The sequence below is a fragment of the Epinephelus lanceolatus genome, chromosome 5, assembly GCF_041903045.1.
Source record: "Epinephelus lanceolatus isolate andai-2023 chromosome 5, ASM4190304v1, whole genome shotgun sequence".
Classification (NCBI taxonomy): Eukaryota; Metazoa; Chordata; class Actinopteri; order Perciformes; family Serranidae; genus Epinephelus; species Epinephelus lanceolatus.
The window spans coordinates 45869569-45888061 of record NC_135738.1 but is presented as its reverse complement, the minus strand read 5'-3'; the positions used below and the strand labels follow the sequence as shown (position 1 = coordinate 45888061).

At 40.6% G+C, this 18493-nt stretch overlaps 1 long non-coding RNA gene across 1 annotated transcript; it reads left to right on the top strand.

Moving 5' to 3' along the window:
- Window positions 1-2725: 2725 nt before the first annotated feature.
- Window positions 2726-4121, top strand: LOC117269464 (uncharacterized). The gene is made up of 4 exons (XR_013491680.1): window positions 2726-2863; window positions 2959-3606; window positions 3733-3930; window positions 4018-4121. It is a non-coding gene; the product is annotated as an uncharacterized LOC117269464 (long non-coding RNA).
- The last annotated feature ends 14372 nt before the right edge of the window (window positions 4122-18493 follow it).

The following is an 18493-nucleotide window of genomic DNA, read 5'->3' as shown; positions in this document are numbered from 1 at the left end:
GTATTTTTGCAGTGAAAAAAACATTCACAGGACCAAGCACTCCAATCCATGTCATTAAAAAAATAGCTGGCACAAACCAACAGGTTATGTGTGAAATGGACTTGTGCTAGGCCAATGCCGAATTTGCGAAAAGAAGCAACCTTATGGCGTTTGAGTGTCATCACCTGCAGTCGCTCACATATTGCCCACCTGCCAGTACTGACACCACTGCACTTGAGGAAGACATTTTGAACCAAATGGTGCAGGAAAAGTGGTTTGGTGACGCAAAAAAACAAACATGCCAGCAACGACAAGCAGAACCAAAAAATAAGGGAGTGCCTCTGTCATGTCTGGTTGATGTTGGTGGACCGCGCACCAAAAGATTCATTTCTGTATATGAGCCGCACATTTCCTACTATAGCAGAATAGGTCGTGTGATGGAATCATATGACAGCAATAGGGTTGAATGGTGCTACCCATGTGCCAAGCCCAGACAGTCATGCATTCATAAATGCATTGCCAAGTGGCATCTGTTTCAGATGGCCCCAGACCTTTTTAAAAGTATCCATGGTATCGATGGTGAAGCCATTGAATCCTGTCAAAATGCTGCAGAGGATGTGGAGGAACTGGTACAGGAAGGAGCGCAATACCCAACAGAGGATCCAGTGCTGTCCCAAATGGTCAGATACCTCTTCCGGAAGAAAATTCCTGCTAATCTCCCTCCTGAACTACTACAGTCAAAAAGGGAGTTTCCACAGCACTTAATCCCAACTGAGACCATCTGCACAGAGTGCGCAGGCCAGACACCACTTGGCAAACCACAGCTCATCACCTCAAAAGCCAAAATTGTGACTGTGACGGACACAATAGAAGGTATTTTTTTCTCTTCCTTGTTTTTCGTAACCCATTGCATATTTGTCAGTTGTGGCTTATATATCCCTGTGTGATGTTAGAAACAGCATAAATAGGTGCATATGAGAGTTGTTGTGAAAAATGTTTTACAAATTTGCTGAAACAGCCTGAAACATTTAAAGTAATGAATATTAATATTAAATGTTGTCCAGGGCATGCAGCAAACGTATCATTGAAATTGTCAACAGCTGACAGATCAACCTGCCATTGTTTATGCTTGTTGTTTGTTTTGTTTTTCTTTCCAGGAATATCAACGTACTGCAAACATTGCTCTACCTGTGGTATGGTCTACCGCTACCAGGAGTGGAGTGATGGAGTGCATAACTTTGATGACCATACTATTCTGTCATTGCATCTTTGTGTATTCCTTCAAAACACTCTCCAGGTAGAAACATTTCCGCAAAGTTTCAATTCTTTCCAAAACCTAAACAAACTAGTAAAAAGACTAATCTGTTGTACATTTGAAATTACTTCTTATAGACCCACCAGTCCATTGGAAGCATGGTAGACGTGCTGGAGAAGACCTGTGGAAAATCCTTCCCGTCCAAACAGAGGATTTTGAATGCATACCTCCATTATGAAGCCATGACAGATCACACATATACCTATTCGTGTGTGACATGTGGTTACCATCCCGTCACAGTTGTCATGGATCTCCATAAGAAAGGAGTGTTCAGTATGCCTGGTAAGCAAACACTTCACATCATCATCCTTATTTTCATTTCATACATTTCATTGAAGTTTGTTTATGAGAAGATGTACCAGACATATTCTATCTTGCAAATCATACTGCATTTTTCAAAATGGTTTAACCCTAATTTATATTGACACTGTTTGCCTAAAAGTAGTCTTTACACAATTGTATTAACATCTGTAGACTTTATTTCCACAAGACGTAAATGAAGCATATCTACACTTGGAATTTGTTGTCCTGGTTTTTATTTCTAGTAAGCAGCATTGAGCAATCTCCCCCCGATTATGATGGAAAAGTAAATGTTGATGAGTTCTGGGAGTCCGTGTCACTGGAAATGGTCAGTCGTGGACTGGTGCCAAGTAAGTATAGATGCAGTGAAGATTTTTCTGCTTATCCACTTCCCTTTACCCCGCATCACTTCCTGTTTTCTTTCTTTCTCACTGGTTGGTTGGTTGGTTGGTTGGTTCACCCTCTGTCACCCTTAGATTTTTTGAATTAACACACCTACACTCTTTAAATACAGCACCCCATTTTTACTCTCTCCTTTCCTTAACATGAGGTGGCAGATCTGGTAAGAGGTAACATTTTCTTTAGTTCATATTTTACCTATGTACATATAGTTAATTTGAAGCTTAATTTACCCCTTAAAGACATAAGGATAATTTGATTTGTGTTAATTTAATCTTATGTTACAGGTATTGACACCCTGAGTGTTTTTTCTTTTCCCCTTTTATTCACTGCCGCAATTCACATTATTGAAATACAGCTCTTGAGAGTGAGGTTAGGTTTCATGGTCATGCAGTAACACTTGTTACATTTTCTGAAATGGCTGCAGGCTGCAGGCAATAGGCCTGCAGGTAACAGGCAGAACCCTTTTGTGGTACGACCCAGTTACCATAATTGGGCACCATGGTCCACACACAAGAGGCTCAGATGTGGTCTTAAACACTGAATACAACAAAATCAACCAACCACGTCACCCAAATGAAGCAGCAGAGTTCTTGATTACAGAGGAAAGACTCACTGATGAGATTCTTAAATTTAAGGTATTTACACTGTAACATTACTTGTTTTTTCATAGGTTAGCTCATTGTTGAATCCATCAGGACCATAATATCTGCTATTAAACATCTTAGATGGAAGCTGTGCGTAGTCTTTGCAAGGAATGTGGCATAGACTCCAAGGGCTCTAGGATGGACCTAGTTATGAGGTTGAGAAAAGAAATGCAGGACCGCTCAACATACGACAAAGTGTTTTCAAAGGTCTGGGGGGCCTCTGGTGAGTTGATTCATATTCACAAATGTTTCCATCAGTAATTAATTAGTTTTTACTTTGAATATGTACTCCTAATGATAATAACTTTCGTTCAAAAGGTGGATGGGCTGTTGTCACATGCCCCTGCGCTGTTGTATATGGTGTGAAGTTTAACCTGAGGGCTAAGAGCCCTTGAGACTTCGCAGATTTGCTGCTATCGATGAAACACTTCCCCAATGTGACTTTGTATGACTTTGCAAGGGGCCTGGCAACGCATACAAACATTAGGGAACCACAGTCCTTGCCGTTCAGTCCTCACGAGGGTAGACTGATGGATGCTACTGAGGAGAATATCAGATTGCCCTCTGCAGGTCATGCGAAAGTCAGCTTGCCATGGCTAGCGACAAAGAAGCCAGTGCCAGATGAAGGTGGCCACCCTCTGACAGGATCTTCAGAACATTATGCTCTTTACGACCGCTTCCATGAGGCAAACACAAAAGACAAAAAGGATGTGTTGCGGAAAATAGAACTTGTTCCTGAGTTATGTGGCTGGGTCAATAGTCAGTGTGCTGAGCAGCTCTTCGGTGGCATGAGGAAGAATAATCATTTTTTAAATATGATGACCCCCTCATCCCATATATTTCTAATGAGGAACATTTTGCACCATTACAACAATCGAGGCAATGCAAAAAGGATTGATGACATGAAGAAAACATTGGGGAGTGGACTGGAAATACAGTTGAACTCAAATGGGCAAACAGTTGCAGGTATGTAGTTGCACAGTATATTGTGGCTTTAGGTATTTTCAATCCAGTTAGTACAGTATTGAATAGGTAAATGCATACTGGTGTTGACAAGTCATGATCTTAGTTGTTTCCCTTGCCTGTCAACAGCAACAGCAGCCACAACCACAACTTGGACTGCTTCCATCCCCACACCATCGGCTGCCTCTGGGAGCACGACCACTTCCATCCCCACACCATCGGCTGCCCCCATCCCAACACCATCAGCTGCCTCTGGGAGCACGACCACTTCCATCCCCACACCATCGGCTGCCTCTGGGAGCACGACCACTTCCATCCCCATACTAAGTATGGAGATTAATGCATTTTGTAACGAAGGTAGGCTGTTGCTACTTGTATTATGCTGCCATTCATCTAATTGTGCTTCTCTTACAGGTCGTTTTCAATTGTGCAATGAAGATTGTGGTAGCATGAAACACATGCTCCACACAAGTGCTGGAAGCAGTGTGACGGACCTCCAGGTAAGAATGAAGGCCAAGTTACATGGGTATCTATATGTATTTTGTATACCCTGCTTTACAGGGAAAGGATGTTTTTGCTGTGAATGGCTATGTCATTTCCACGTGGAAACAGCCCTTCACTATGATACCTATTCTCTCACTGCCAGTAAGTTTTTACTTTCCCTAAGTGATCCATCTGTTGTACCTATAATTTTATTGTGTTGAGCCTGTACATAGTGACATCATCTGTGACTAAGGTTAGGTGTTTTAAGTGTCTTAATGATGAAACTACAAGCTGTTGTTGTCATGGCAATGATGCAGGTTGATGCAGCCTCAAAAGACTGCATCTTATTCCCGATATGGAAACCAGGACACTGGATACTAGGTGTAAGTGTTAGAGGTGTCACATCAGAGTGCATGTGTTCATGATAATTTTATACTATTTTATCAAATTGTCACATCTTAACATATTAAGATCAACCTGATCTCACAGAAATACGTGAAATGACCACGACCTCTTAACACCGCATTCCGTGGTGGCAGCACGTAATGGGTTGAAATTACGTGCCGGTATCACGGAAACAATGCCAATGTAAAGTCAATTAGGATCCTCTGTCATGGTGGACACACGGATTCCCTGATTCAATCACGTCACGTCAACCTCGTTTTCCTCAATGATATCTTTAACATTCCTGTATACACACAAAACACGCAAGTGTCCTTGATAACTCAACAATATGACAGGTTAATGTCAAGGCCATAAAATAAAATAAATGTATTTTGCCAGCTTTTGATAGCATAGGGCTTTAAGAGCATTGTGCTGTGGGCGGATAAGGCACGTTCCACTACTGTTTTGTAGCTGCTGTCTGCCGTCTGTGGGCTTCATTCCATTTCAGATTGCCATCCGTCTGCCGTAACTGAATCCAGACGCCAGTAATAAATAAATAAATAAGAAGATAAAAATAAGGCTGAGCATGGAAGAACCAGAGAGGAAACACCATCACATGGAGCCGTCTGCCCCTGGCAACCCGGCCACCCTCCACTCCACCAGCGCCACAGAACCAGCGGCTGCCCCGCTGGTTATACCTCCGACCGTGGCAGCTGTCACACAAACGGCTGCTGAAAATTATACATTTTGATACAGGTAGGCTATATACATATTGCAAAACTCTGTAAAAGTACACCAAAGCATATTTTCGTTTCCAAATATTTATTTGAAAACGAAACCATTCATACGGTCAATATAAAACATTTTGTTAGTAATAAAAAACAAATGTAATCTCAGTGTGAGCCAGCCAGCGGGACTGCGGCTGAACCACTTCCAATGTTATTTCGGTGTTTATTTCTTTTATTCTTCCGTTTTTTTTAAATTAAATTATGTAATATAGCCAACAATATTATAGACCAAATGTTAATCTAATTATTATTGTAGAATGTATTTAGCAAATCACCACTCTCAACTGGAGACAGCAGCAAAAAAAAAAAAAAAAAAAAGGCATTATAAAAAGCCGACAAATAGTGTTAATTAATTGACGTGAGACATTGAAGAGGTTGTCTCCTATAGTCTGTAATTTTTTATTTTTTTTTATCATAACTTCTCGGAAATTACTCAAAATTAGAACATGCTAAAAGTAAATACAATAATAGGCTAAATAGTATCTAAGCAATAATAAAGTGTCTAAACAATAATAAATATTATCTAAGTTATCTATTAGGCTACCATTCCACTCTGTAAATAGATTTATTATCTATTATTCTAATAATAATCTAATTATTATTATATTATTAGTTTTGCTTATTTCATTATTGTTATTATTGGTTTACTTTTTAGTAGTATTGTATTGTCTGAGGATGACTCATTTTAGTAACTATCTACAGTAAAAAAGATAAAAACAAGCAAAGAAACAAACAAAACTCATTTTATACACTGGGCCTTCAAAGTGCTCTCTGAAACTGCACCTGGCATGGCTTGTGTCCAAAAAATGAAAAAAATCTAAACTTTGTCATAGAGCTAAACCAAATACATCATTGGAAAGGTCTCAACCTGGAGAGTGACATATGTCAGTATGAAGATTCTACATGGCCCCTGCTTTCAGCCATTGACCTTTGAACCTTGACCTCAGTGCATGTTTAAGGGCTTATAACTTAGCAACAAAAGAGGGTACAGACATGGGACCAACTGTTATAGTGAGCTCTTGACCTCAGCTATCATGTGAGTGTAGTCAACAACTGGGGGTGCTGTCAGATATGGGTAAAATATGGATAAAATTAATTTTCACCCATTTAGAAATTAGATATTTAAAATCTGATTTCACAAATGTGTTTACCACCCCCTTAAAGTCCACAGTGTACTCTCAATTCAGTATTTACAACTTCCAAATCTAGGAAAAACACTTAGATTTTTAAAAAACTACAATTCCCTGGGACCGCGCCATGCAGTTTGATACATATCAGCAACATAGTTGTAGTTCTTCTGATTTGCAAAGTAGGGTTCTAAATAGGGTTGTAAAAAGATATATCTACCCGATATATCTAATATCAAGTAAAGCCGAACGAGTTATTACACTCCACCTAGATGAACTATGTTAAGAAAAAGTAAAGATGTCGGCTAATTTTCGATATTTTAGCTAATACACTAGAAACGGCGTTTTTGGGACAGTAGGTTCGTTTGCGGCTTGTAAAATAGGGTTGTAAAAAGATAGATCTACTGAATAAATCTAATATCTAGTAAAGCCGAAGTAGTTATTACACTGCACCTAGATGAACTATGTTAAGAAAAAAGCAAGGATGTTGGCTAATCGTAGTTATTTTAGATAGTACTCTAAAAACGGCATTTTTGGGACGCTAGGTTTTTTTGCGGCTTGTAAAACAGGGTCATAAAAAGATAGATCTACTGAATATATTAAATGTCTAGTAAAGCTGAACTAGTAATGACACTGCACCTAGATGAAATATGTTAAGAAAAAGTAGGCATGATAGTTCATTTCAGATATTTTAGCAAGTTCTCTAGAAACGGCGTTTTTGTGATTGAATATTTGAATAGGCTATAACAAATATCTAGAACAGCCGAACTATCACGTTATTATCATTATTATTATTATTGGTGGGAAATTATAACAGGGGAATGTATTTGCCGTTTTAATATCAAGAACACTTCCGCGTTTTGTGTGTATACAGGAATGTTAAAGATATCATTGAGGAAAATGAGGTTGATGTGACGTGATTGAATCAGGGAATCCGTGTGTCCACCACGGGAGAGGACCCTAATTGACTTTACATTGGCATTGTTTTCGTAGTGGCAGCATGTAATTTCAACCCATTACGTGCTGCCACCACGGAATGCGGTGTTAAGAGGTCGTGGTCATTTCACGTACAGTACAGGCCAAAAGTTTGGACACACCTTCTCATTCAATGCGTTTTCTTTATTTTCATGACTATTTACATTGTAGATTCTCACTGAAGGCATCAAAACTATGAATGAACACATGTGGAGTTATGTACTTAACAAAAAAAGGTGAAATAACTGAAAACATGTTTTATATTCTAGTTTCTTCAAAATAGCCACCCTTTGCTCTGATTACTGCTTTGCACACTCTTGGCATTCTCTCCATGAGCTTCAAGAGGTAGTCACCTGAAATGGTTTTCCAACAGTCTTGAAGGAGTTCCCAGAGGTGTTTAGCACTTGTTGGCCCCTTTGCCTTCACTCTGCGGTCCAGCTCACCCCAAACCATCTCGATTGGGTTCAGGTCCGGTGACTGTGGAGGCCAGGTCATCTGCCGCAGCACTCCATCACTCTCCTTCTTGGTCAAATAGCCCTTACACAGCCTGGAGGTGTGTTTGGGGTCATTGTCCTGTTGAAAAATAAATGATCGTCCAACTAAACGCAAACCGGATGGGATGGCATGTCGCTGCAGGATGCTGTGGTAGCCATGCTGGTTCAGTGTGCCTTCAATTTTGAATAAATCCCCAACAGTGTCACCAGCAAAACACCCCCACACCATCACACCTCCTCCTCCATGCTTCACAGTGGGAACCAGGCATGTGGAATCCATCCGTTCATCTTTTCTGCGTCTCACAAAGACACGGCGGTTGGAACCAAAGATCTCAAATTTGGACTCACCAGACCAAAGCACAGATTTCCACTGGTCTAATGTCCATTCCTTGTGTTTCTTGGCCCAAACAAATCTCTTCTGCTTGTTGCCTCTCCTTAGCAGTGGTTTCCTAGCAGCTATTTGACCATGAAGGCCTGATTGGCGCAGTCTCCTCTTAACAGTTGTTCTAGAGATGGGTCTGCTGCTAGAACTCTGTGTGGCATTCATCTGGTCTCTGATCTGAGCTGCTGTTAACTTGCGATTTCTGAGGCTGGTGACTCAGATGAACTTATCCTCAGAAGCAGAGGTGACTCTTGGTCTTCCTTTCCTGGGTCGGTCCTCATGTGTGCCAGTTTCGTTGTAGCGCTTGATGGTTTTTGCGACTCCACTTGGGGACACATTTAAAGTTTTTGCAGTTTTCCGGACTGACTGACCTTCATTTCTTAAAGTAATGATGGCCAATCGTTTTTCTTTAGTTAGCTGATTGGTTCTTGCCATAATATGAATTTTAACAGTTGTCCAATAGGGCTGTCGGCTGTGTATTAACCTGACTTCTGCACAACACAACTGATGGTCCCAACCCCATTGATAAAGCAAGAAATTCCACTAATTAACCCTGATAAGGCACACCTGTGAAGTGGAAACCATTTCAGGTGACTACCTCTTGAAGCTCATGGAGAGAATGCCAAGAGTGTGCAAAGCAGTAATCAGAGCAAAGGGTGGCTATTTTGAAGAAACTAGAATATAAAACATGTTTTCAGTTATTTCACCTTTTTTTGTTAAGTACATAACTCCACATGTGTTCATTCATAGTTTTGATGCCTTCAGTGAGAATCTACAATGTAAATAGTCATGAAAATAAAGAAAACGCATTGAATGAGAAGGTGTGTCCAAACTTTTGGCCTGTACTGTATTTCTGTGAGATCAGGTTGATTAAGATTCAACTGGAAAGCCACACATTAGCATAAGAGTTGCTCAGTTTCAAAAGTTTTTGTCACAACTGCGTTCATGTGAAAGTTGTGCTTATTCACTGCTTGAGAAATCAGATGTCATAATCACAAATGTGCTTCCATTATCATGATATTATATATTTTACAGACCCTCCAGCCTAAAAAACGGAGGATATGTGTGCTCGACTCCACCAAGCCTACGGGTTTTGGAGATTTACACTATTTATCAATGCTCAGGTTTTCAGTCTAATATTGAGGATATGTTCATTGTTGCATGGTGTGAAATTATGTCTGAAGTTTAGGAACTGTTCACTGTTCCTAGTAAAGTTACATGTTTTGGGAACCGTTCACTGTTCCTAGTAGAGTTACATATTTCTTCTGCAGTGTTCTAAGGGAGCTCATAGACTGCATTGTACATGTATTACCTGTCTGGTGACGTGTTCATTATATTTGTGGTAGCAATCTGCAGTCCTACTATGGACACATCTGCTCTTCATTTCCCTTCATTCCAAATCCTTTAATTAATGTACATTGGCGTATCCATCTTGCATTAAACAAGATGAAAAACAGTTGATCAATAGTCATTGCAGATGCTAGTTAATTCAAAACCTGTAAATAGCTAGCCATAGCTACTGCTGAAGTTCCATGTTAAGTTCTCCATGAAGTTGTTGCTAGGATACAGACAAAAATCCTGAGGCACCTCTAACAATGATATCTGGAGACTTCCATCATTTGTCCCTGATGGATTCACTGGTAATGCGGTGGAGAGATGTGCACTGAAGATGGTAGAGACCATTCTTACATCTTAGATCATGCACTTCATAACAAACATCTTGATGGAAAAAAAAACAGCAGTGGTGGATAGCTCCTCTCTCTTTGCTGCAGGACAGAGAGATTCATAGATCTGTCATACCCACAGCCATCAGGCTTTTTAATTCCTCTGCAAATGGTAGATGAGCTGCAAGACAACTGAATTTCTGTTTGGGGATTAATCAAGTCATTTTTATCTTATCTTGTTCCAAAATTATGTATGGAAGACCAAGTTTTGAGTCCTGTGTTTAGAATGTTGCCCACAAATATCATGTCACATCCTAACATGAGGTCTTTCCTAGTGTTTCCTAGTTTTTTTATGTCATGGTGTCTTGTCTGTTTTTCTTTCTTTTATAGATCAGTTGCAGCACAGCTACTGCCTGGACCATGGGCATATGTTAATAACAAGGTTAGGGCAATTTTAAAATTTAATATGCCCTGTGAAATGTGCTATGTATTTAAGTGTGACTAATGAAATTATTTAAATAATTTAATTTAAATGTAATCAAATTATTATTATATGTTTTTTTTTCTTCAGAATGTTCCAGCACAAGGAGCAACTGCTGACTGTGGTGTGTTCATGCTAATGGTGAGTTGTTAAGTTAACGAAGTGGTGGGACTGTGCACCTCAGCATCAACACTTATAACGTAAACAGGTGCCAAAAAAAAAATAACAGTCATAATTTGAATAATAAGAAAAATGTTTTTGGATTACAGTATGCACTATACATGGCACTGGAGTGGCACTTTGACTTCTCCCAGGTGGGAAATTTTTAAGTGTGAATTACTTAATGGCCATGCTGTATTTAAGGTTTGAAATTGCAATGACATATCTGTCTGCATCTAATAGAAAGATGTGCCACAACTGAGGAGGTGGTGGTGCCAGCTTCTGCTGGACAACATTGAACAACAAAGGTATAATAGATGATGGCCACAATGCATTTGTTTTTGTTTTTGTTTTTTTTTTGGTTTGTTGTTGTTCAGTGGTCTGATATCTGAGTATTTGTTTTTAGGAAGAGGAAACATGAGTCCGAGTCCGTAGACGAAAAGGAAAGGTACTGTACCAAAGTGACTGTTAAACCAGGGTATGAACCCAACCATGAATTCTGTGTCCAGTACTCTCCAGTTTTGTTTATTAAAAGTTTGTGAGTTTAAAATGTTACATTAGAAGGATCTGGTATAACTAATATGACCTCTATGAACATTTCCATGTAGGAAGAGAAAACGGATGGAGGGAACTGAGCAGACACTACAGCAACCCTTCCCACAAGACACTGCCATCCAACATGAAGGAGAGGAAGACTTGGCAGTTTCTATTGATACGGTATTTATTAATGCCTTTACTCACTACTTAATACCTGAACAGGCTGTAAACAATTAACATAATAGTAATTTTGTTTATTGAATATATTCAGTGCTCACATTTTCACAGTGTTCTATAAATGTCTTTTCCAACAGAAAATATAAAAATTAAATGTCAATTGTTTCAGTTGCCATCTTGCCTGTTGGAGGAGATCTTTGCCGAGGTTGTCCTGAGCGATGGAGATGTGGCAATACTGACCCTCTCCTTGGTGTGTCACTGCTTCAAAGAAGTGGTGTCAACAGAGCACTTCAGAAGAAAAGCTCATTTCATGTGGCTTAACAGTAAGATTTAGAAACACAAAACGTATGTTATAAATAAACTGCACTTTTTTCCAAGTTAGATGAATTGGTCAAAATTGTTTTACAGGTGTTGCAACTTGGAGCAAGTTCACTGAAAGGTACTGAGCAGAGTTTCGCAACATGTATTCCCTGGAAACGTGCAGAGAGTGCAACGAGACCTATAAAAACTGCATTCCAGGTAAGCAAAATGTTAATATGATAGCTATTTTTGTTATTACCTCCCAGAGATTGCAGTAGAGAACTGTTTCTTATCAAAAAATGAAGTTGTTGTAGGTAAGTGAGAATATACTGCTAAAACCCCATCAGTCCATTTCCATGGGCATCCATAATTTTCAGTAATAATTCATGCAATAGTAAAATAATAGAAATATGGAAACACTCGTAACCCTTCAAAACTGACATAAGCAAACATTGCAATTATGAGTAATGAGATTCAAGAGACCCATCAAATAGAAAAAATGAAGTGGGGCCTCAAATAAGTACTGTTAATTAATAAATCCTTTATTTACCCACAGGCTACGCAGGAAAGGGGAAAAGAGGGGAGCTGCGGGGAATTTACTCAGATGATTCTCACCCGGGCTTTTGCTCAAAGTTTTGCCAAATGTGTGCAGGCATTCCTGACTAAAGACTCTTTGATCGGTCAGTGACTATTTTTATCTCAATACAATTTTTAAAGCTCTCATATTCTTTGATTTTATTTTTTAGAAATGTTCATTTTAGTTACTTTGAAGACAGAATGACTACAAGCTATCAGTTATATTCTCAACAAATACTTATCCTTCCTCTATTTCTTCCAGATTGAGTCAATGTGTTCATGACTAAATCAATAACTTTAGTTATCATTGACAAACATTCTACTTTTGTATCCAAATTGAGTGACATGTTCTGCTTTCCTTTTAGGAGTGACAGAGAAGTTCAGTCAGATGGTCATGTTTTGTTTTGCTTGAATAAATTGTTGAAATAAAAAAATGTTCTTTAGTCATTTATCTCTAGACATCTGTAGTAAGATGCAGCAGATGATTTATCAGTCTGTGGTGGCAAGTGTGTTTTATGCTGCAGTCTGCAGCATCAGACACAAGGATGCAAGGCAGCTGGGTAAACTACTTGGTGGTAGAGAGATGTACATTTTTTGCAGGGAAATGGCTTGGTCTGCATGGAGGCTGCAACCATATTATAATTTTTTGCCCGACCTACTACTAACTATTGCTTCCATAATTTGTTTGGAAGAGTCTGTTTATTGTTGCTAAATAATAGAACAACTTTTCCTTTGGTAATGATTTGCATTATTTGCTATCACTGACACTTGTTCACTCATTATGATATTCCATTAAATGGGTTGCATTTTTTTTTTTTTTTTATTATCATTTATTTCACCGTATTTAACCAGCCAAAGTCAACTGAGAACCACTGTCCTTGATTACCTGGACAAGTCCCAAAATACACTCCACACAAACACACACAGTACACATACAGTACTGAAGGCTAGTATGATACATCAAGACATAGGACATGACATAGCATAGTATAGGTGAGAAAATAGGTCAGATATAATAATGAAAATAAAATAGTACAAAAGATGGTGGTGTACTGGATGTCCTCTATAGAAATGTAATTGTAGAGAGAGGGCTGGTCTGGTGGTAGGCCTACAACAGGCTGGCAAAGCTAAGTTCTGTTAGTAACAATTTGAGTAAATAAAATAGTCAATATAAATACAACTAATATAAACAGAGAGGTTAATAGATTGAGGGTGGCTAAATAGTGGTAAAAAGTTTTCAAAGGTCTTTTCTTTCAGTCTGATATTATTAGACTGATGTAGGTCTACATCATTGGAAGATAAGTAAATTATATAATGTGATCTTTTACTGATTGTTTTACAATCTGTTGAATGATGTAGCCTGTATGATTGTGTGTAATTGATAAATAAAATTACAGTTAGTCACTCACTTCTCCACTCCTTTGCATTCTGCTAGACCATTCTTTTTACGGGTTTCCGTTACTAGTGTTATAAACGGTGACAAACATACTTTGCAATGTCTATTGAAAACAGTTTTCATGTTCATTGTGTTCACTGAATGTTTTTTAAATCAGCTTTCAGTCAAATAGTAGACTATACATTGTTGCCATGGTGGAATAATGTGTCCTCACATCAATAATCATTTCAAGTAATTCAACATTTCTATTTATCTTTAAACGTTCGTGTAGTAAATGTTTATGTAGTAGGGAAGAACATCATGAAATCTGACAGTCAGTTTGTGCTGTTTCGTCCGAGTTTCTGAAATCCCGACTTTCCCTGAACAAACCACAATGACGTAGTGGATGTGGGCGGGGCTGGATGTGTAACGTACATGACATGGACGGGGCTGGATGTCCCGCAGGCCGCAGCCGTTAGTACTTGGCTCATAAGGTTGCGTGTAATCCTGTAACTTTTCCCGTCAAAAAACGGCATGACATGACTTGTCACCGCTCATCTCAACTTTGGACTCTCGAAATGTTTGTTTAGGTTGGTCTTGTGTGTGAAATACATATGAAATAAAAGAAAAATTATGTTATTTTTGAAAAGTCGAGAGCTTCCTGAATCCAGCAATACCAAATATGGCATGGTTTGATGACGTAGTGGCAAAGTTAGTGAGGTTAAAAAAACAATGAATCACCGAACATGTGCATATTTAATTACATAACACATTAATACAGGATTGTTGTGGAACTCAACATTTTAACTGCACCAGTATTTCAATTAGGAGGGACAGAAGAATTAAGTGAGATAATATTTAATACAAAATATGAGTGTACAGATTAACAGATGATTTGTGCTGATTTAACATAAGTCTTTGGCGCTTGGACACCAGAGGGAGATATTTTGTGATCGAGGGACATTTGTGTGGCAGCAAGATAAATTCCCCCAGTGCAGTCTCTGAGGCTGTTGACTGCTGTGACGGATGAGGCTGTATCAATTAATTAACTCACCATGGATCCAGAGCTGCAGAACAATCCTTCTGATCCAGACAAAATCCACCCGAAGGCGATTATCCTAGAGTCATATCATTCCCGCAGCAGTCGGACTACAGACAAACTTCCAGGCAGAGCCGCAAGCCTTCCGCAGCTCCCATACCTCGGCCTCGCCAGCTCCTCCATTCCACCTGCCCCACAAACTCTCTCCGACTCCGGATCGATCCTCTTCTCCATCCATGAGGGTCAGGAATCGCGGTCGCCATCGGTGCTTCCGCACATGCACGTTCTCCACCTGTTCCCAACGATCCATCGCTGCGCACTCACGGCGCGGCCTTCTCCACGCAATAGCATTCTCCACATCACAATCCAAACATCAAAGACCAGGCAGTGGACAGTCTCCAACGCGTCCCGAAAAGAAAAGGAATTCCCTCCAACTGCAGCCACACAGCTGGGTTCCAATGCTGCTTCATTAAATGCCACGTCTACGTAACTGCCGGCATCTGGGGATCCTCGCCGAGACATCCATGCTGGGATCGCCCCCCTTGACGTCACAGACTCACGGACAGCAGCCAGTACCATTAGCTCCCAATAGCAGGGAGCCAGGTTGTATGGTTTCAAGTTTTAAGTTACTCATTGTCATATGCAATTAGAGGAAACAATTGTTTGTTTGGCAAAAGGTAATCTTAAATCTCAGGTTCCCTCCATCTGTGCTCATTTAATATGCATTAAGGGAAATCTTTCAAGAAGCCACTGCTCATTTAATTTGTACAAAGGGAAACCACACAACTTAAACAAAATAACAAACAAACTACAACCCTATGTGTTTGTCCTTTCTCAGATTATTCCATCATTCTTGTCATCTCTGCATTCGAAGGCTTCATCACATCGTCACAGCTGTCTAATCAGTTCCACAACCGGAAAACTTTCCATCAGCTTCACAGAAAGCTATCGTAACGATCTCGGCAAAAGCACGCCCTTAGCCCACCTTACTAGCCAGCATCAACTCCCCTTTTCCTCTTAAGACGTCACCTTCATTCAGTTTTACCACACATTGTATCAATAAAATAATAATAATAATTATAATGATAATAATGATAATACTATTAATAAAAAGCCTCCGTGGCTGGTCACTTCCTGCAGTGCTGCTAATTCACCTGATTGCAACTACCCTCCACTTCTTCCCAGTTTCATTACACAACTTCTGACTGTCTCTCATTCTCACCCCTGAGAAGAAAAATCAGTGCAGCCTCTGTGGCTGGTCACTTCCTACAGTGCTCTGAATTCGCCCCAATGCATCTTTGATCCTCCACTTCATCCCAGTTTTTCTAACGCAACTTCACACTTTTGACTCTCTCTGGTTATCACTCTTTGAAGTAAATCAACGCAGCCTCCATGGCTGGTCACTTCCTGCAGTGCTCCAAATTCACCCCAATGCATCCACCCTCCACTTCGTCCCAGTTTCATTACGCAACTTAGTACTTCCGACGGTCTCTCGTTCTCACCCCTGAGAAGTAAATCAATGCAGCCTCCGTGGATGGTCACTTCCTGCAGTGCTCTGAATTCGCCCCAATGCATCTTAGACCCTGCATCCCAGTTTTTTCTAACGCAACTTCATACTTTTGACTCTCTCTGGTTATCACTCTTGAAGTAAATCATCGCAGCCTTCATCCGTCACCCATTTGACCCTCGACCCGCAACATTTATCCCTCATCCCTTCATCCCTCATTCATTCGACCCTCAACCCTTCATCCCCACCCCAATGCATCTACCCTCCACTTTGTCCTAGTTTTGTTATGCAACCTCATACTTCCGACTGTCTCTCATTCTCACCCCTGAGAAGTAAATTAATAACAGCCTCTGTGCCCGGTCACTTCCCGCAGTGCTCTGAATTTGCCCCAATGCATCTACAACCCTCCACTTTGTCCCAGTTTATCTAACGCAACTTTATACTTCCGACTGTCTCTCGTTCTCACTCCCGAGAAGTAAATCTGCGTAGCTTCCGTGGATCGTCACTTCCTGCAGTGCTCTGAATCACCCCAATGCATCTTCGACCCTCCACTTCGTCCCAGTTTTTCAAATGCAACTTCATACTTCCAACCCTCTCTCGTTCTCTTGTTCTCACTCCTGAGAAGTAAATAAACGCAGCCTCCACCGCTGGCCACCACATTCGGTCCCACGTTTGCAACAGTCGAAACCATTTCCTCCTACCAGAACCTTGTATATCCGTCCCAGACAAGCATTAATGGACAACCTCCTGCCCCATGTTTATCCCCTTCTCTCATTCGTTTATTCCTCCTCAACATTTTGTAATAAATAAACTCAGGCACCCCCACCCCTTCGTCCACAACCCGCTAAATGTACCCTGTCTCTACAGCAGCCATCCTTTTGGGAGCACGATCGCATTCGCTTAACATGCTATTCACACAGACACTCACCCTGGCCTCAGACCTGCACCAATCCATCAGTCCGAGTGTCCCATATCCTCAATTGCTGGCTCTTGCTTTCCCGTTATTAATTCCAGAAATTCTGACAATTGGCACCAGCCTCCAACCTTTCGACTGTTTACTTGGGTTGTCTCTTCACACGGAGCCACTGTAACCATTTATAGGCAGAAAATTCTTGACCACATTAAAATTCCAGGGCGCCGTCGTCTTTAGTAAACATCACACATATGCAATATGATTCGAAACTCCCTTGCACTCTTGAAGCTCTCTTTGGGGCTCTATCCAAAGCCGAGCTCATGAAGAGACAACTCCCCCACTCCGTCTCACTCCCGGGATCCCTCCTGTGTTCCTGCCTTTGACTCAACACGTTCATCATTGTGCTCGCCTGCTACCCTTCATCCCTCATCCCTTCATCCCTCATCCCTCAACCCTTCATCCCTCATCCATTCGACCCTCAGCCCTTCATCCCTCAACCCTTCATCCCTCATCCTTTTTACCCTCAACCCTTCATCCCTCATCCCACATCCCTCAACTCTTCATCCCTCAACCCATCATCCCTCAACCCTTCATCCATCATCCATTCGACCCTCAGCCCTTCATCCCTCAACCCTTCATCCCTCATCCTTTTTACCCTCAACCCTTCATCCCTCATCCCACATCCCTCAACTCTTCATCCCTCAACCCATCATTCCTCATCCCTTCATCCTTTCGACCCTCAAGCCTTCATCTCACATCCCTTCATCCCACATCCCTCAACCCTTCATCCCTCATCCCTCCATCCCTCATCCATTCGACCCTCAACCCTTCATCCCATAATCCATCATATGCAATAAATCATTCACAGTCTTTATCTTATTGGTGTGGTCTTTGTTAGTGAATTAGTAGATAGTGGTCTGATGGGGAGCTCCTACAGTAGCATTTTAAATAAAAACAAAACTAAAAAACAAAAGAAACAAAGAAAACATACAATCAAAAAATTGTGTTGTTATCCACATGTAAAGGACACTGAATCCACTTTGGGTCAGTACCCATGTTTTAAGAAATGCTGATTTTGAGGGATGGTTGTCAGACGGGGGGGGGGATTTTTTTTTTTTTTTTCTTTTTTAATAAAAAAATGACTGAGACACAGCAACAGAGGCAAAAACTAAGCCAGAGGAAGAGACACAGACGGGAGAAATATCAGCTGAGGCAGAGAGTGTGAGAGTAAATGAGGAATGAAAAAAGCTCATTAGCTAAAAGGCTCCTCTCTCACCTCCTGCTGTGACATGTGGATGTGTGTTTGTGCCTCTGTATGTGTGTGTCCACAGGCTTTCATTCAAAAGGACAAAGAGCCTTGTCAAGTCAACATGCAGCCAGTCAAGCAAACAGTACAGGTCATAAACACACACACACACACACACACACATTCACACAGGCTGCACTATATGTTTGGACGTGTGTATTGTCTGAGGGCGCTGATGCTGTTTCCAAGTGATTTAACTTTAGATAGTGGTAGGCTGTCCAGT